We start from the raw sequence: 8,651 nt of genomic DNA on the forward strand, positions 1-8,651 counted from the left end.
GCACAGTATGGTGAGATGGAGAGAGAGGGATGCTATACACATAGACAATAATCAAATTGGGCCGTATAGTGGCTGAACCGGTATGACTGCAGGTGCCGGTTGATTACAGCTAGCAGGAATTGCAGTCGGTAGGACAGGGAGCATGTTATCAGGCAGAGTACAGAGGGCTTTGCTTTAGGGTATACAGTATACTTCCCTGAAGAGGTGCGTTTTTAGAGCACGCCTGAAGTTTAGTGAGTCAGTGATTGCCCGGAGAGTTGGGGGTAGCACGTTCCAGAGGACTGGTGCTGCTCTGGACAAGTCTTGGAGGCGGGAATGAGAGGTTCAAATTTATTATTTTTTTTGTTAATTCACTTTTTATTGAAGAAGTTTTCAGAATACGAGGTATACATGAGTTTGAACGTGCAAAATTATAGCTTGACATTACAAGAATCAGATATATTGTTTATGAAATTGTCAGCCAGCTCAGACAAAGGTTTTATTTATATCCTAAAGCCAGTACCAGCAGGTCCCTCCCGCCCAGGTTTGTTTGCTTAAAGGCTTTATTTGCCGGGCCGGAGTGAGCCGCTGCCTACCTTCCACAAGCGCACTCATGCATATGGAAATCTGTAATAACTTTACCTAATGTTAATCGAATATTAACCAGGGGAGTGGGGAAGGGTAAAGGATGAGGAGAGAAAGGATGGGAGGGGGGGTGGCGCTATTATCCACGGGGTGGAGTCAGAGTTTCCGACCCACCCTGTTTGTGTTGTTAACTTCTGCCTGCGTTCCGTATGGTCTGTTGCTCCTGAGACCGGTTACCTTGCCTCTCTGTTCGTGTCCCTGCTTGCGAGTCGTCGCGCCCTCCATTTGTAGGATGCCAAAATTATTAGCGGAATCTGAACGAGACCAGAAAAGTCTGCATAGATTGCCGCGTCTCCGCCGGGGGATAATAGAGAGGCAGCTTTCCGAGGGCGCGGCCGATCCGCTGTCTTATGAGCTAAGTTCTTACTTTAGCCTCAGGGCCATTATTTCGTATAGGGTTGCGATATGGTTTTGTCTAATGGCTAATGGCTAAGAGGAGTGGTCAACCTTCTAGTCTGTGTTTCATGCTCCTCATTCTCTGAGGGTTATATGGGTATAGTATATTCATGTATGATTTGGCTTAATTACGTTCCGGTAGGGGGAACTCTAAAATCTCAGAGCCTAATCACTTGTTGTGGTGTTGGATTGGTAGCTTATCCAAGGCGACCATATGTTGAGGAAGGACGTGTATGTTGAGTTTGTCCAACTCAGAATCTCCTCAAACTGATGTATCTGAGCCATCTTTTCTTTCCACATTTTTTTGGAGGGAGATGTTGTACTTTTCCAATATAGGGGGATCAGTGCTTTTGCTGCTGCTAACATGAAAGAGATGAGTTTGTCTTTTTGAGGGTTAAATGTCTTATTTGGTTTGCTCAGAATTATCACGTCCGGCAATAGCTTGAAGGCTTTCTTGAGAATTATTGTAATTTCCTTTTCAATTTCTGTCCAGAAGGGTTTTATTATCTTGCAACTCCACCATATGTGAAGGTATGAGCCTACATTCTCTTGGCAGCGCCAACACTTGTTTGAGTCAGAGAGTTTATAGGTGAAAAGCCACTCGGGGGTCTTATACCATCTGGATAGGAGTTTATAGTGGTTTTCTTGGAGGTGTACGCATGGTGAGATACCGTAGGCGGGTTTAAATATCGTTTTAAGTTCAGCATCTGAAATTTTTATTTCTACTTCCTTCTCCCAGGACGTGATAAAGGTCGGTCTAATCAAATTGTTGGTTGATATAAAGTTTTTGGTTATTTGGGATATTCTCCTAGATTCTGTATTTTATTTTTTATTAATCTTTCGAATTCTGTTGTCGGTCTTGTTGAGAGATATTCTCTTTTAAAATTTGAGATTACATTTGAGATGTGCGCGATGTGTAGCTCTTGCAGCTTCTTTTGTGTGCATAGGGTGTTTATTATAGAAGTGGGTTCTTTGTGCATGATTGTTTGTAAGTCATGGATTGAAAATCTTTCAAAGGTATTCCAGAGGTTCTCTGGAATCCATGGCTTAGGATTCCTGATGACATGAGGGAGTAAGTTTAGGGGTGTACAGGGGGATGGTGGAGGTGCTAGTGAGAGGTTCAAATTTGAGGGGCACTTAATCTGATTTTGTTAGCAGAGCGGAGGGCTCGGGCTGTGTACTGAATTGAGAGGAGGGGCAATGTAGGGCGGTGCGATGCTGTTGAGGGCTTTGTGGATGAGGGTGCTGAGTTTAAATTCTATTCTGTATTTGACAGGCAGCCAGTGCAGTGACTGGCACAGGGCAGAGGCATCCGAGTAGGATCAGGGCTAGTCTGGGATTGGGAGGTTATTTACTGCCGGATGTCATCAATTTTCTTTTTGAAGTAAGCAGCCAGCTTTTCAGCACTGACATCCATTACTGGCGTCTGAAATTCTGGGCTGAGAAGGGAGTGCAAAGAGTCAAAGAGTCATTTAGGGTCGTGAGATAGTGAGGAGACGAGAGAGGTGAAGTAGAGTTGCTTGGCATGGTGGAGTGCTAGTTTGTAGGTTCTAAGCATGAATTTGAAACAGAGAAAGTCTGCGGACTTTTGAGACTTTCTCCACAGCCGTTCAGCACACCTAGAGCACCTCTGGATGAAGCGCGTTTGAGGTGTGAGCCAGGGCTGCCGTGGTCTGCATCAGATAACTTGGGTCACGCAGGGCGCCGCTTAATCCAGGGCATGTTTGAGAGCGGTGTTGTAGTGTGCGGCAGCCAGGTTGGGGCAAGAGAGGAGAGAGATAGGGGACAGAGAGGACTGTAAGCACTCAGCAAAGACCTGGGTTTGAATGGCCTGAAGGTTCCTGTAAGTATGGTAAGTAGGAGGGTCTAGGGAGATACTAGGAAGCCTGACAGAGAAAGAGAGGAGGTTATGGTCCAAGAGCGGGAGAGGGGAGTCAGTGAAGTTGGAAGCAGAGCAGAGACGGAGGAAGATCAGATCCAGGAGTATTGCCATCCTTGTGAGTGGGAGAGGCTGCGAGTTGTGAGAGACCAAGGGAGGAGGTGAGAGAAGCTAAGAGGCAGATGGGGAGACGGGGTCGTTAGTGGGGATGTTGAAGTCTCCTAGGATGAGGGTTGGGATTTTGGAGGAGAGCAAGTGGGGGAGCCAGGTGGCAAAGTGGACCAGAAACAGGAGCAGAGCACCCGGGGGTGGTAGATAACTGCTTCTTACATGGATAGCAGACAGAAAAGTCATAGGGCTTATACATCAAATGATGGGAAAGTGAGTGAGGTTACCAGGGGGATGACCTGGAGGGTGCTTTACGAGGAGAGAAGAGCACCTACTCCTCCACCTCGCTTGTCTTCTGGTCTCAGGGTATGGGAGAACTGCAGGCCATTGTAAGACAATTCAGCAGGGGAGGCCGTGTCAGACTGCTGTATCCACGTTTCTGTTAGAGCTAGCAGGTTTAGGGATTTAGCTGTGAAAAAGTCATAGATGGTGGGGAGTTTGTTGCATGCTGACTGGCAGTTCCAGAGCATTGAAAGGAAATCAGGGAGGATATGCACAAACTAGTGGTTGGGCTAGAAGGGTGACTCAGTGGGGCAGGTGGGGGGTAATAGTTGGAGGCACCAGAGGGTGGGCCAGGATTGGGAGAAATGTCCCCTGAGGCTAGTAACAGCATGATAGTGAGAGGGAGCAGGTGGGTAGGGGATTTATAAAGGCCGATAGTTATGTTTCACTGTGGCTTCAGGGGGATTGAGTCATTTTAGGAAAGTGAAGAGTGCATGTGAGCTGTGCATAGGTGAAGAAAGGAGAGAGAGGCTAATATGGATAGAATGTACCAGAGGTGAGCGTTGGACATAGGTTTAATAGAAAACAGTAAAGATAAGAATAGAGACTACAGTAGTAGTGATGATCAGGAAGTGCAGGGTTCTAAGACAGTTTATGCGGCACACCTGTTTAGATTGTAAATATTGTCTATCTAATTGTGATTTTTTTAGTTTTCAGCATCACGCTATGAAAAACCGCTACAAAACCGTGCCGATTTCAGCAAGGTGTGCGATTTGCCAGTTAATTGCCGAGTTGCGCGTTGACAGCCGGCTGTCAATAAAGTTGATTTGGAATACATGGGACGCAGATGCGTTCCATGTCACGTACCAACATTCTGACGTCATACGTTACGTTTATCGTGACATATACGTCCCTTTGCGAGGAGTGTTCCCGCCCCCCCCCCCCCCCGGTAACAAACGCCACTGATTGTTATCGGCACTTAGGCAGCCGGCTTGTATTAAGTAAGTGTGTATTTAGTATTGTGTATATGTATGTCTCTGTAGTAACGTAAATGAACTTGAAAAAGGCGATAATATTTTGCCAAAACGCGTCGCTCTTTATTTCTAAATAAATTCTTTTCCCCAACGAGCGGAAAGATAGCTATTTTTCTTTCTGATACGAATATTGTACCAAGCAGCGAACCGGGTGTTTTGTTTGCTGATTCTTCGCTGCTCTCCGTGAAGCTACGGATGGGGGAATAAAGATTTTTATACAAAGCTTTCCTGGACATCGGTGTCGGCGGGGATTATCAGCTGATTCTCCCTGCGAGGCACCAGGTGAGTGCTCTATGATTATATGCACGTTAGCCCTATATGAATCCCATTGGAAAAACCTGGCGCATCCCTGACTGTCTCTAAGTTACTGACACGGTGCAGTTTTACAAAGTGGCTCCAAGCCGCATAGTCCGGGCCGGCTTTTCCTGGAGTGGTCAAAGCGAACGGTGGGATGGCCACTCCCACGTACCAAGTGAGGCTGGTAATAGGCCTCACAAAAACCTGGGCCTGCAGGTCTTGAGTGTGGTGAGACCTCTGCAGGTCTGAGGACCAGACTGGCTGTGCGCAGCAAGCCGTGTTTTTTGACAGTGAGTAGTCAGGACCGATCTATGTATAGTGAGTGCTCAGACGAGCAGGTGTTCATTTCTGTTGGCCTGGAGTTAAGGCCTCTTTTACTTCGTTTTCTGAAATAAACCCAGGCAAAGCCTGGGCTAAAGAACTTTATTTCCTTGTGTCACTGTCTCTGGCCGTGGATGCCCAGGCGGCTACCTTATCCTGACGCTAATCCCTCACAGTATATAAAAAGATAAATTATAAATTTATAAAGAAACATTTAAAACATTATCATAAAAATAAATAACAGTGGTTGATAAATACCTAAAATGTCAAAGAATAGATCGATATGTTTGTAGCCTCAATGTAATAATCAGATTAAATATAAAATGATAATATATCTGCTATAAAATTAATTAAGGAAAAGCTAGATCTTTTCAAGTACCTCATTGAGACCATGAGGATGTAAAGTATTAAAACGAAAAATGTAAAACATCTCCTTAGTTCTGAGTTTAGTGAATTTGCCTTTAGGAATTTTTTTTAATCGGGGTGATTTTCATTAAAGAGGGATCTGAGTTGTGATACATGGAAAAGTGCTTAGAGACAGTGTGTTTTAGGTAATTTCTTTTAGTATTGTATCTATGTTGGTTAATACGATTTAGTTGGGTGTTTATTGTACGGCCAACATATCGTTTTTGGAAAGGACATTCAATTAAGTAAATCAGATGTTCAGAACCGCAGTTCAAGTATTGCTTGATCTGAAAAGGTATACTGTCAGTTCCCATATCGACTGATTGCCTTCGGTGGCATATATTCTCGCGACATTCGCAGCCAGGAGTTCCACATCTATATGCTCCTGTATTTGGAGTAGAAGAAAAAATTGGAAGACCCTTTGTTTGAGTGTTTTTTGGAATTTGCGAGGGCATGATGGAGCTAGAATATTTCCCAACGTCTTGCTCCTCCTAAAGATCAGGTTAGGGTTGGTGGAAAGTATTTCTGAGATAAAAGGATCTCCTTTTAGAATATTCCATCGTTTATTTAGGATATTCCTCAGTTTCCTTTGTTTTGAGTTATATCTCGTGATGGAGCAGAGATCATAGCGACCTTCATTCTTCTCAGATGTCATTTGTTTTGTTATTATTATATTAGTATGTATTGGCCCGCCCTCTTGCCTAGCTCTAATATAAGATGTTTTTAATAGGGTTTCTGGATACTTTTTTTCTTTCAACCTATTATACAGAATTTTTGCCCGCTCATCAAATGTTTTAAGGGTAGAACAGTTTCTTCGGATCAGTTTGAATTGTCCGAAAGGAACGTTTGATTTTTTTCGCATGGCCACTTCTGAAGTCTAGGAAACTGTTGGCATCCACTTGTTTAAAATGTGTTTTTGTACAAATGTTATTTTCCTTAATATAGATGTCCAAATCCAAGAAAGTAACTTGCGTAGTGCTACAAGTGCCAGTGAATTCTAAACCCCATGTGTTTAGGTTCAGATTTTTGATAAATTGTTTTACTTCTCCCATGGTGTCGTCCCAAATAAAGATGATGTCATCATTATATAGTCTATAGAAATAGATGTGGGGATCTTTGATGTTTTCTTCAAATGTGCCCATGTACATGTTTGCATAGCAGGGCGCATTTGGTCCCCATGGCGGTCCTCCTTGTTTGCAGGTAGAAGTGGTTGTTAAATTTAAAATAATTATTGTAAAGAATAAATTCCACACTGTCCAACAGAAATTGTTTTTGTTTTGGTGGAATTAAAGTATCATTTTCTAAAAAGTGGGCAATGGCCTCAATTCCTTGTAAATGGGGGATGTTAGAATATGGGGAGCAAACGTCAAGAGTTACCCATAAGTATGTTTTTTTCCAAGGGATCTGTGGCAATAGGGATAATAATTGAGATGTGTCCTTCAAATATGCAGGGAGTTTTGTCACACATCTTTATAATTGTCTGTCAACATATTGTAGCTGGTGAGTGAAACAAATACCCTCTATGATGGGTCTTCCATCCAAAATCAAAAAATTACAGAGGGATCTAAACGAAAAAAATTGAAAAAAGATATTTCCCTTAGGAATATAAAGCTACCCCACAGGTCAAATTTGCAGATAATAGAAAAACATACAACATTTACCAGAACAGAAGAAATACTTTTGAATTATATAATCATCAGAAAGAACCCATCACCGTAAGAGAAATTCCTCCTTCTCTAACTCTAGATCCAACCAATATCCAGACTTCTATGAGTAACAATACAATGATCATCTAGTTACCTCTTTTGAGATCTATGAACGGGGTCTTACACCTCAGCCCCCCCCCCCCCTCCCTCAGATGGCCAAACAGGCTAGATGGATATCATTACAAACCTTTTCATTCTGAACCATTATTCAGACACATCCCAAGAGAATCTACTTGGAAGCACAGATACCCTAGAAACCCTACCCAAGAAAGGGCACTGAGAGCCAATAGAAGAAGATATAATTACCTTAAAAAAACACTTATGATTCTAATCCATTAAATAATAATTTACCTTCAAAACCCACATTCCCTTCCATTATATCTAATAATCCAAACTCCTCTGGAGAAAACATACCACAAGTTTCATTGGATAAACCGTCCCAAACTAACTCTTCAACCAACCCACCCAATTTCCAATATATTCAGATATGCGTTTAGAACCACCAGCTATGGGAAATATCGCAGGAAGTCCGTCAGATTTGATCAATTTCCTACAAAGTAAGGAAAATACCCCTCTTTGAACCAATATTAATATTGATCCTATCCTTCCAACTAGCTAATCATTTGAGATTACCAACAATACAAATCATATTACCCCAATAACATCTTTTTTAGGGAAGACAACCCCTCGACTTTCAGAAACAGAGGGTCTAATAAGCAACACCCGGGTCACACGGAGTTCTGTGCTGTCCCTGAACCCCAAAGGAAAAACACTACTCAAAACCATTGGGAACAACCTGATGGGATGTTCAAAAATTATTCACTTTTATCAGTCATGCAACAGATGAGAAAAAGGAGGAGAAGAAGGGGCGAACGGGCAGGGAGAAAAACACGCCAGAAATCAAAAATATCTAAAAACAATTCGGAAGATACAAACTCCAACAACGAAGCGATAAAATTGGGTATATTCAATATCTCTGGATACACGTTGAAAAAAAGAAGTGGAATTACTATCCAGGGGCTTGTCCTTTAGTCCATCAAGCGACCCTGATCTTTTCGAACTCTTTATAAACCTTAATAACTTTGTAAGAAAATTGACACTAAAGAGATTCTACTCGCTAAATGAGAACAAACTCCCACCTGAGGGATCATACTGTAGAGTTATAAAACTGAGAGAGCCCTTAGAGGACTCCATACTTGAAGACACCACTCCCACTAAAAAACCATTAACCACCAACCTTAAATTACCCAGTAAATTCTCTCCGACGGAGACCAAAGGTCCCTATATAACTACTTTTTAACAGCAAAGTTTTGGAAGACTTTAGAACACTAACCAACAATAAAAATAGAAACAAAAATAAATACCATAAAGCATGGCGTCAGAACCGGAAGTTCACATTGCCATGTTTAGAAATGAAAAAGTCGCCCTCATCCAGTTCAATTGTATTCCATAAATGTGACCATTGCATTACGGTTACTGAAACCTCATACAGTTCCAAAATGTTTTTCTTTGTCTTCTGCTGGATCAACAGGAGGGAAGGCGGTTAATAGGCTGGACATTTGTCTTTTTAAGCTTAGCATACTATATTACTATGTTGAT

This window comes from Eleutherodactylus coqui, chromosome 4, assembly GCF_035609145.1.
Source record: "Eleutherodactylus coqui strain aEleCoq1 chromosome 4, aEleCoq1.hap1, whole genome shotgun sequence".
In the NCBI taxonomy this organism is placed as follows: domain Eukaryota; kingdom Metazoa; phylum Chordata; class Amphibia; order Anura; family Eleutherodactylidae; genus Eleutherodactylus; species Eleutherodactylus coqui.